This window comes from Oryctolagus cuniculus, chromosome 1 (genome assembly GCF_964237555.1).
Source record: "Oryctolagus cuniculus chromosome 1, mOryCun1.1, whole genome shotgun sequence".
NCBI lineage: Eukaryota > Metazoa > Chordata > Mammalia > Lagomorpha > Leporidae > Oryctolagus > Oryctolagus cuniculus.
The window spans coordinates 133,713,919-133,726,020 of record NC_091432.1 but is presented as its reverse complement, the minus strand read 5'-3'; the positions used below and the strand labels follow the sequence as shown (position 1 = coordinate 133,726,020).

Sequence of the window (12,102 nt, the reverse complement as noted above, 5' to 3'; positions counted from 1 at the left end):
AATAATTGCATGGTTGTTATAGAACCCATGTCTTCTCATTACAGATATTTAAGTAGGAAAAATTTCACATTCTATGTTAATTATTTTTAAAGGTTTATTTTATTTATTTTAAAGGCAGAGAGAAGAAGGAAAGGGGGAGATGGGGGAAAGAGAGAGAAAGATACACACACACACACACACACACATATATATATATATATATATATATATATATATATATATATGGAGAGAGAGAGAGAGAGAGAGAATGAATCTTCCATCCACTGGTTCATTACAGAAATGGTTGCAATGGCCAGGGCTGGTCCAGCTGAAGCCAAGAGCTTCATCTGGGCCTTCAACATGGGGGGCAGTTGAGCCACCATCCATTGCTTTCCCAGGCACATTATCCAGGAACTGGATTAGAAGTAGAGTAACCAAGACCCAAACATGCCCATATGGGATGCCAATATTGCAGGCCACAGCTTAACCCATTGTACCACACACCAGAGATTCTATTGTAATTTAAAACACTTAAAGAAGAAATGTCATTATTTTGGCAACTCTTTTCTCAGTTTTTAAAATGATAATTGATCTCATCTACTGAAATAATTTGTGAATCAATGGATAATTTCCCACAGTTGGGACATTACTCTAGTCCATTTATTTCCATAATACACCCGGGAAATGGGGCAAATATATTCAAAAATTACTGTGCAAATTTAAAAGCTGGCTGTCTGATATTGGCTTATTCAGAAGTATCTGAAAACCAGCTCACCATCTGTCCATTTGCCTTCCTCTCCACATATCTAACAAAACTTTAATATTTTTTAAGAACTTGACCAGAACCTTGTTATCTACCTGCTGGATTTTGCCACAAACAAGGAAAAGAGGTGAATATAAGAGTTTCATGGAGCTCCTGCTGCTACTTCTGCTCCTGTCCTATTGAGAATGGGCATGGATGCTGTGATACAGTTGAAGAGAACTTCAGTGGGAATGTAATGGGGATGATGATTCTCGGTTCACAGCCATTATTCATTTTCTCTATGGGTAGGATATGAAATGTACTATTCAAATTCTTGTATCATCTTAGATGCTGCAACTGCCCATCAGTTACTTTATTCTGCAAACTAAGAGACTCAAGCTTTGAGATTTCCACCTTAAGTACCTCCACCTCAGACCAAAGAAGCAAATTTTGTGTACCCTAAATGCTTAGGTCTTAGGGTCACACTGATTTAAACAGAAAATGGATTGCATAGATCAAAAACATAGAATGCCATCATGGAGTAGTAGGTCCTAATATCTGCTCACAACAATTATTGTTCCTATAATAGTGATCACTTGTCAGCAGGACATTCTACAGTTTGAGATGTGGATTCCCAGCAATCTGCATTGAACAGAGAAAGTGGAAAGGCCACACTCAATTGCTGACTGATCATTTTGCAACTCACTTCCTCTCTCTGTATCATAGTCATACCTTCCATGTAATGACTGGAGTACTTAATTTTGAGTACCTAGTCAGTAAGAGGAGTTCTAACAGTTAATTTGCACTGAATGCAGAAGAATAAATAATATAGTCCCTATAGCAAAAACTAAAGAGATCAATGACAAGAGAATACACTAATTAAGGATTCCCTTGGAATTAAGGGATTACTCATTACTAATGAAGATAACACAGTTATGCACCTTAGGTGTCTGAACTTGTTGAGCTCTCTATTCCTTAAATACATTCTATAGGAACATAGATGAGGCCAGTGCTGCAGCTCACTAGGTTAATCCTCCATCTGCAGTGCCAGCACCCCAGGTTCTAGTCCTGGTTGGGGTGCCAGATTCTGTCCCAGTTGTTCCCCTTCCAGTCCAGCTCTCTGCTGTGGCCCGGGAGTGCAGTGGAGGATGGCCCAGGTCCTTGGGCCCTTCACCTGCATGGGAGACCAGGAGGAAGCACCTGGCTACTTGCTTCAGATTGGCGCAGCATGCTGGCCATAGCAGCCACTTAGGGGGTGAACCAACGGAAAAAGGAAGACCTTTGTCTCTCTCTCTCTCTCTCACTGTCTAACTCTGCCTGTCAAAAAAAATAGATGAGATTAACATCACCATCATCAACAATCTATTGAAGACCTGCCCCCTGCATTAACCATCATTATTATTGATTCAGTTTACATGATGCAGGTATTTTTCATGCATTTATAACCATATCCATCTATATCTATCTATCTATCTATCTATATAATGTTATACAGAAAGGAAGTCATATTTTCTGTAGCCTGGAATTCAAAATATTAGTGTGTTAATATCACACACAAAAAGTGAAATAATTAAATATACACATTTCAAAATTATTAGGAATCATAAATTTCCTAAAATGTATATTATATATGAGTATAATTAACTTGCCATATTATTCATCCATTGAAAGTGTAAAGTTCAGGGGATTTAAGAAATGTGCAACCATAATGAATGCCAGGTTAGAACATTTTTACTATCTCAAAAAGAAATTTAGTGCCCTGACTCACGGCAGTGGCAGGGAGATGGCAACAGTTGGCCAGTGGCTCTTCTGTATACATGTGATCCAGAGATTCTATCAGAAGAAAAAATCCTAGGTCCCCACCTTCTTTGAGCCTGGCTACAAGGACTGACAGGGAGCTGGGCACCCACTTGAGACTGTGAGGCACTCCTGGCCTCCTAATATACCACAGGCTCTGGGGCTCAAGCCACTTAGGCTGAACTCCAGCAGACAGTGGACTCAGGGAAAAGTCTGCCTCTCTGTGGACTGGACAGGTGGGAGGTGGAGCAGACTCACTGCACCCCGCAACTACAGGATCCTTGTGTGCTGAGGCTGTGAGGACACGCTGGCTGCATGAGAAGGTACAGCATGTATCTCGGCCTCTGAGAAATCACTGTGTGTGGCTCTAAACACTCAAGACAATGAGACCTGTGCTTGGAGTGAGGACTGCAGATCGTGTCTGTGGTTCACACATGGGTGCAGATGAGTGTTGCGCCCACTGGGGGCTAACACCTGAGCATTGATCAACTTGGAGGAAAGCAGATGAGGCTGTGATCACACCAACAGAGGTGACCATTCACTCCCTTCTGTTAACAAGAGGAGATCTACCTCACCCTAGATGGGACTTACCCTGGATACTCACACCATGCTAGGGCATTGACCACAGCTCTCTGGTCACACCCAGCACACACCTCTGGGCATTCACTGAAAGTGCAAGCGTTCCACTAAGCCACAAAGCATACTTCAAAGATAAAAGCCATCAGAGGAAAAAACCAACAAGTGTAGCCACAAATGTCTAAAAATATATGCAGAAATTCAATTCAAGAAACAAGAATAAGGAACACAGCATGACACCCCCAATAAAAGGAACACAACAACACATCAATTTTTTTAAGGTCACACTGTTTTTATTTTCTTGCTCAATGAAAATAATTTTTGAAACTTCAATGTGTACATTAAATGTATAGAATATCTGCAACACATCAATTTTAAAATGTAAAAATGAAGAGCTTGATGAAATGCTGGAAATGAGATTGAAAAAATTAATCATAGGATTACTCAAAAGCAAACAGAAGCAAACCCATGAATTAAAGAAAGCCATACATTACATGAAAGAAATTTTTTCCCATGAAATTGGGATTTTAAAATCATAATCAAAGTGAAATATTAGAAATGAAGAATTCAATAGATCAAATAAAAATCCAGTGGAAACCCTTAACAACAGACTTATAAAGGAGAAGAAAGACTATCCAAGCTAGAACACAAATCTTGGAAGGAGAAGGAGGACAAGGAGGAGGAGGAGAAGGAGGACAGATAATTAGAAAATGCTATACCAGAAGAAGAAGAAACTAGAAAATTAAGAACAGTGTTGGAGATTTATGTGATACTATCAAACAACCCAACATATAGTTCTTAGGAGTTCCTGAATTTGGAGTTCCCTGCAGACCTGGAGGAGGCTCCTGGCTCCTGGCTTCAGATCAGCTCAGCCAACTGGGGAGTGAACCAGTAGATGGAAGACCTCTCTCTCTCTCTGCCTCTCCTTCTCTCTCTGTGTAACTCTGACTTTCAAATAAATAAAATAAAAATTAAAAAAAGAAATATCTAGAAATGTTTCTGTATACTCAGATTTTGGCAAAGAAGATTGAAGAAGGTGGTTAGAAACTTAAGGGCTCTTTGCTAAAGAGCTTAGGAGAGTGCAATCTAAGATGTCTGTCCCAACTCATTCTTTAAGTAACAGAAGTCTGAGAGGCCTTGTGTGATTATGTAATGTTCCTTCTTTTTTCTAAAATATAAAAAAGAAAACCCACAAAAACATAAAAATAAAATTATCTGGTTTTGTGCTTGTTCATTTTTCTAAACTAAGCATACATCTTTCAGTACTGACAAGAAGGCTGGCGTCACATTTGGGCAATGTCTCAAGAGCTGTCTGAAGACTCACTGAACATCAAGTCTGTAAAAACACATTTCCTTCTCAATGCAAATATAATCTCCCCCTGATGTGCTTCAAAAGAAACAGCGTTATGATCTGAAGATCAGATGGGTTAGAGTATTAGGAAGAAATCAATAAATTTGAAAGTGCAATCAATTTGAGAAGCAAAAGGGAAAACCTAGAAATGGGAAATTATCATCTACCTCCATAGGAAACACCTGAATGCAGAAGAAAGCCCTTTATCTTAAGCACTTGATGCTGAGGATAATCTCAAGTTCACTTAGTGCCAGTCACTCTAGTTTTGTTAAAAAAAAAAAAAAAACAACTTGAAAATGTAAATCCTTCTTACAGTGTATTTTTCCTTATAAAACATGAACTGAAGCTACTTGTAATAAATGATGACTGTTTCACTGTTAGGTTTCATTATTAACAATGTCAAAAACATGACAACAGCAATCTTTAAGAATCCAAATTAGAGCAAGATAGCACGACAAAAAAATCTGATATTTCCATTGGTAAAGTGCTCCTTTTCTTATTTTAAGTGAAAAGAAAATGAATTAACCATCAGCCACTAGCAACAATCATTTTGAGAGGTCTTTTAGGGCAAAAACTTAATAGTATGAAGAAGTTCACAAAAATAGATTAATAATACTGTGATTTTTTCTCAATTCAATATAAATAATACCTAATCATACAAAAATTACCCCAAATTTAAACTTGATATAAAAAAAGGGAGATATGGAATGAACTCAGCTAGATGACAGATCATACAAAATATAAGAATGAAAAAATTCCACACAGGGCACGGATTTCCTGTCCAGATGTAAAAACCATTTTCCACTGATAGCTTACCTTCCTCCCATAAACAATCACAGATTCTGAGTGGATCATGCAGTACAAAGCCACAGCAGTGAAATCTTCTTGTATGATGCTCCACAAAACAGCTATATCTTTTCCTGATTAAACTGCTGATTGGTTGTCTGTTTTTATTTATCCCATTTATTTGCATTCACAAGTTAACAGTGTCAACAATTATTGTAGTGAACCGAGGGTATTGCTGGATGAGAGGCTCTATAAGACATATTACTGATTGACTCAGAAGGTTTATTGAGTTCAACCCTCACTCCTTTTTCACCTGCTAGATATTTTACTTTAGCTGCTGCTCTCTCATCTGCATCAAAATACCAAACAGTTATTCTGTCTGGCAGCATATGCTGGTTGTACTTCATGAGGGTTGCGAGGGTCAGACCAGAAAAACAGCAATCTATCAAATTTGGGTTCAATGGCAGCAAACTGGGCTTGCCTTCTGGAAAAATTCAAAGTACACCTCCACTTACCTTGGCACCCCAGTCTTTATTAAGATAATGTATACATGTCACACATCTCTCATCTCCGTTTGAATTATCAACATGACGCACACAACCTGTTCCATTGCCTGGATAACAAGCAGCCATGGCTTTCATCAGGCCAATGATTTTGTAGTTGCCCAGCTTCTCCTTACAGTGGAGGATCAGGTCGTCCGTGCTGCTCATCTGCAGCCCAGTGGTTACACAGCCGGGCTCCTTGCCCTTGATCCAGGTGATCTTGTCACCTCGGATGCCCTAGGACGAGTCGCTCTTAGGGCTACCATGAACCTGCCTGTGTTCTGCAGGGCACGCATCTCCTCACCTATCTTGCCCAGGAAGTCGTCCACTACACAGATGTCCTGCTTGTTCATGCAAGGCAGCGTCGGAAGCGGCTTCCTCTGCCCTTTGGGCTGCAGATCTCAGTTATGGCTCAATCCGCAGCCTGGTCTATTGCTTGGTGGGTACAAGTTCGCCTTCTCCAGGTGCAGCGACGGCCAATCAGCGGCTCCTCCTTCCCAGGCTCCGCCTCGGCAACCGCGGGGCCCTGGAGGCACGCGAGGCGGGGACGCGCGACCGCAGGGTTGGCTACCTACTTGGCCTTTGCCTTGGCCGCAACTCCAGGGGCCGGCCAGAAGCCTTGGCGGCGGCGGAGGCACTGCCCCAAGGCCTCCAGGCTCTGGTCCCACAGGCCCTGGTCCGCGGTGTAGGGGAAAGGCCTGGGTGCTGGTGTGGGCCTGCCTGGCGGCCAGAGGCGCCCTCTCTGCCCTGGCACAGGAGCTCCTGCTCCTTCCAGTCCTGGCGCTGGGGCGGCCACAGCACAGCAGGCTCCATCTTCCCGCACAGCTCACAGTTCTGCTGGTCCCCTTGCTCCGGCCCGACCCCCAGGCCCGCCGCTGTCATTGCCCATGGTGGAGGCAGTGGTGGTGGGGGCTGGACTGCGTAGTCCCGGGCCAGGGAGCAGGGAGAGCAGCAGGGAACGTTTCTGCGTCATGCACCTGCCACATGCACCTGCCTCAAGCAGGCCGTGCTCCCCGCCCTCGGCCAGGCCGCTTTCTCGTCCTTGGGGACGGCCCCTCAGTGCCGGCTGCTGCTTCAGTGCCTCATCGCGCACGGGCTGAGGGTGTACTGCCTGCGTGGGGATGAGGATCTCCGCTCTGGGCGCGCTAGACCAGCGCCTTCCAGGGCGCCGCCTGGGCATCCCGGGCGCCAGGCCCAGCTTGTGGAGCAGTGCAGGACTTGCGGGCGCCACTCGCTCTGCGCTCTCTGCACAGACACCGCTGCCCGGTGGTGACCAGCGCTGGAGGCACAAGAGGGAGGAGGATGCAGAGCAAGGGCCTAGGGGAGCCCAAGGGGGCGGTGGCCGTGCACATGCTTGGTTCAGGACACTGAACGATTTTTCCCCGAGAGTGAACTAAAAAAGGCTTTCTCCTCTCTCTCTCTCTCTTTAACATTGTCCTGGATGCATAATTATGGAAATCAAGCACACAAAAGGAAATTTAAGGTATAGGGTCAGCTTTTAGCAACAGAACTGTTAACATGTTAATGATGCTATATATGTAGAGAAAATCCAACATAGTCCAAAACCAAATAGAGCTGACAGGTGAATTAGGCAAAATTATTGGGTACAGGATCAATACAATCAAGTGGGTTACCAGGTCCCCATAAAAAGCAAATAGAAAACAATGGTAAGGGACAAAGTACAATCTGGAAAATGAATATTTGTATGAGAAATACTCTTCAAATCCATACTTAACAAAAATCGAATGATGTAACAGAAAAATAAGCCAAGAACACAAAGAGAAAAAGGCCCAGAATCCAGTAAACAGTAAACTATAACTCACCTGAGGATTATGGCAAGCTCCAGTTTCAAGGTCCGAACAGGATCTCAGGAGATGGGATCCTGGGGGCGGGGCAGCGCCCCCTGCTGTCGGGAAGGCCAAGTTTCAGGCCTGAGGCCAAGCCCCGCCTCTCACTCCCCTCACCCGGCACAACCCCAAGGGCCCGCCCTCAGGCTAGGGACGATGCTGATTGGGTGCGTCCTCTGTGACGTCATGCGGCCTCTGTGACTGTGGAATCAGGCGCACCATGGCAACAGGGCAGACCCTGGGTGGGGGATCCTCTTCCTGGTCTGCTCCTGAGAGCGCCCCGGTCAGCTCAGAGCTTCTACCCTGAACTCCCCTCAGCGCAGGGCCCTGAGAGGACGCCCGGAGTCCCTGGACGCCGGAAACAGTGAGTGTGAGGGTCCCGGGCCCACAGGAGGGAGGGGGGCTGGCAGCTGGGACCCTGGTGTGCTGCCCCGTCTCAGCGTGCAGCGACTGCGCCTGAACCCGGCCTCACCTCTCCAGGTTGTGTGGGGAGAAGGAGAATCTGAACCTCACGCGTGACCTGATTTCCTTGAGTTGGGCACCGGGGTCTCAGGTCCACAGCTTTCCCTGGGGGTCTGAGTCAGCGTTTTGTTGCTAATGACGTAACAGCAGAGACTCAGTGGTGTATTTACCACAGGCTTTTGGGCCAAGGACGAGGGGCAGGGTGTGGGGACGGAGTTTCTGCTGGTGAGGCTTGGGATGGCACAGATCCCACGTGGACAAATGGAGTGTGGGGGAGGCCGACCCCAGGTGGTGTGAGCACCAAGACCTGGAGCCTGGGGAAGCTGAGTGTGGGTTCCACAGGCTGCCTCCCAGCGCTCATTCCATTCGAGTCTTTTGTAGAAATTTGCTTCCGTTTATTCACAGTCTGCCCACTCGTGTAGGAACTGTGTGCCATGATTTGAATATTAGACTGCGGTTTTCTTTGATGGAACCTCAGTTAATTCAGTGATAAGATTTGAAAAAAAGGCAGGTGCCTCAGCTCACTAGGCTAATCCTCCGCCTTGCGGCGCCGGCACACCGGGTTCTAGTCCCGGTCGGGGCGCCGGATTCTGTCCTGGTTGCCCCTCTTCCAGGCCAGCTCTCTGCTGTGGCCAGGGAGTGCAGTGGAGGATGGCCCAAGTGCTTGGGCCCTGCACCCCATGGGAGACCAGGAAAAGTACCTGGCTCCTGCCTTCGGATCAGCGTGGTGCACTGGCCACAGCGCGCTGGCCGCGGCGGCCATTGGAGGGTGAACCAACGGCAAAGGAAGACCTTTCTCTCTGTCTCTCTCTCTCACTGTCCACTCTGCCTGTCAAAAGAAAAAAGTTTGAAAAAAGAAAGAGGATCTTTTGTTTTCTGCTAAGTTTGATTAATAATGTAAACACTAATGGAATGGCTACTCCCAGGTAAATAAATACGCCTTGGTCAGTTCAGGGTTCAGGGTTTTTTTTTTTTTTTTTTTTTTTTTTTTTTTTTTTTGACAGGCAGCGTGGACAGAGAGAAAGGTCTTCGGTTACCATTTGTTCACCCTCCAATGGCCGCTGCGGCTGGCACACCGCACTAATCCAAAGCCAGGAGCCAGGTGCTTCTTCTGGTCTCCCATGTGGGTGCAGGGCCCAAGCACTTGGGCTATCCTCCACTGCACTCCCAGGCCACAGAAGAGAGCTGGACTGGAAGAGGGGCAACCAGGACAGAATCCAGTGCCCTGACTGGGACTAGAACCCAATGTGCTGGCGCCGCAGGCAGAGGATTAGCCTATGGAGCTGTGGCGCCAGCCATAGGGGTATTTTTTTTAAGATTTATTTATTTGAAATGCAGAGTTACAGAGAGGAGAGGTGTAGAAAGAGAGAGAGAGAGAGAGAGAGAGAGAGAGAGGGGTGTCATCCATCTGCTGGTTCACTTCCCAGATGGCCACAATGGCCAAAGCTGTGCTGATCCAAAGCCAGGATCCAGGAGGTTCTTCCTGGTCTCCCACAGGGGTGCAGGGCCCCAAGAACTTGAGCATCTCCCACTTTCCCAAGCTATAGCAGAGAGCTGGATCAGAAGTGGAGCAGCTGGGATGGGAACCGGCACCCATATGGGATGCTGGCAATGCAGGCGGCAGCTTTATCTGCTATGCTGCATTGTTGGCCCCCAGGGGCCTTTCTGATCTCTTCTACCTCTGCCCCCACTGGTGAATGAGTCAAGGTTCTTTTTAATGTGTTTTTGTGGCTTACTATCTATTACTCTCAGCAGTGAGTTTTTCTTGGTTTATTTTTTTATATTTGTGATATTATTTTACTTAATTTTTTTCATGTATTAATTCACAGTAATTTTTATAATAATTTGAAATTTTAAATAATATGAAAATATTTTTAGGCTATAGTTTGTGAATAAATTCTAATTCTATAGGCAGGGTTAGTGGAGGGAGTACAAGGATTAAGTATCTAACTTTTCATGCATATACATTTAGTTAGTTTTTTATTTCCCAGCACTTAGAAGGACCTTATTTATTTACTCACTTAGTGTTAACTGACATTTCTGTTTTGTTCCATATTCCTAGTTACTAATGACCACTGGTTGGGTATTTATACCGTTGATCTATTTGTACTGATTACAAATGGTGAATTTGTATTTTTGTTTGGAGTTATGTAAGTTTGCTCTTACATATCTTAATGCTCTATTTAGAGACAGTGGTAGGAAGCCTTGTAATGTCTTCTTGGAGAACTGCCGGTAGTCTCACTGTGTAACCCTTGTAGTAGTCTGAGCTAAATTCTGATTAGTCTGAAATGAATATTGTTTTTCTGCATTTCACTGGACTGGTATTATAATGGACTATTTTTCTACATATTTTTATTTTTAGGCATTTTTTTAACTTTTATTTAATGAATATAAATTTCCAAAGTACAGAATATGGATTACAATGGCTTCCCCCCTATAACGTACCTCCCACCTGCAACCATCCCCTTTCCCACTCCCTCACCCCTTCCATTCACATCAAGATTCATTTTTGATTCTCTTTATATACAGAAGATCAGTTTAGCATACATTAAGTAAAGATTTCAACAGTTTGCTCCCACACAGAAACATAAAGTGAAAAATACTGTTTGAGTACTAGTTATTGCATTAAATCTCAATGTACAGCACACTAAGGACAGAGATCCTACATGAGGAGTAAGTGCACAGTGACTTCTGTTGTTGACTTAACAAATTGACACTCTTGTTTATGGCCTCAGTAATCACCCTAGGCTCTTGTCATGAGCTGCCAAGGCTATGGAAGCCTTTTGAGTTCACCGACTCTGATCATATTTAGACAAGGCCATGGTCAAAGTGGAAGTTCTCTCCTCCCTTCAGAGAAAGGTACCTCCTTCTTTGATGACCCATTCTTTCCACTGGGATCTCACTTGCGGAGATCTATCATTTAGGTTCCCCCCCCCCAGAGTGTCTTGACTTTCCATGCCTGAAATACTCTTATGGGCATTTCAGCTGGATCCGCATGCCTTAAGGGCTGATTATGAGGCCAGAGTGCTGTTAGGACATCTGCCATTCTATGGGTCTGCTGTGTATCTCACTTCCCATGTGGGATCATTCTCTCCCTTTTTTTTTTTATTCTATCAGCTAGTATTTGCAGACACTATTCTTGTTTATGTGATCCCTTTGGTTCTTAGTCCTATCATTATGATCAATTGTGAACAGAAATTGATCACTGGGACTAGTGAGATTGCCTTGGTACATGCAGCTTTGATGGGATTGAACTGGAATCCCCTGGTATGTTTCTAAGTCTACCGTTTGGGGCAAGTCAGCTTGAGCATGTCCTGAATTACACATCTCTTCCCTCTCTTATTCCCACTCTTATATTTAACAGCAATCACTTTTCAGTTAAGTTTCAGCACTTAAGAAGACTTGTGTATTGACACAATATTCAACCAAAAGTATTAAGTAGAACAAACAAAAAATACTAAGAGGGATAACATATTAAGCTGTTCATCAACAGGGTGAGGGCTGATCAAGTTGCCGTTTCTCATAGTGTTCATTTCACTTTAACAGGTTTCCTTTTTGGTGCTCAGTTAGTTCTCACCTATCAAGGAGAACAAGTGGTATTTGTCCCTTTGGGATTGGCTTATTTCACTCAACATAATGTTTTCCAAATACCTAACAGGGATCACTTTTCAGTTAAAATTTAAACACCTAAGAACAATTGTGTGTTAATTACAGAGTTCAACCAATGGTACTAGAACAAAAACAAAATACTAAAATGGAAAAGTATTACACTGTACATGAACCGTCAAGACAAGAGCTGATCAAGTCACTGTTTCTCATAGTGTCCATATCACTTCAACAAGTTTCCCCTTTGGTGCTCAGTTAGTTGTCGCCAATCAGGGAGAACATATGATATTTGTCCCTTTGGGACTGGCTTAATTCACTCAGCATGATGTTTTCCAAATTCCTCCATCTTGTTGCAAATGACTGGGTTTCGTTGTTTTTGACTGCTGTATAGTATTCTATAGAGTACATGTCCCA

At 44.1% G+C, this 12,102-nt stretch overlaps 1 pseudogene; it reads right to left on the bottom strand.

The window, feature by feature from the left end:
* Positions 1 to 4,719: 4,719 nt before the first annotated feature.
* On the bottom strand, positions 4,720 to 6,953 carry LOC138843791 (egl nine homolog 1 pseudogene; annotated as a pseudogene).
* Between the last annotated feature and the right edge of the window lie 5,149 nt (positions 6,954 to 12,102).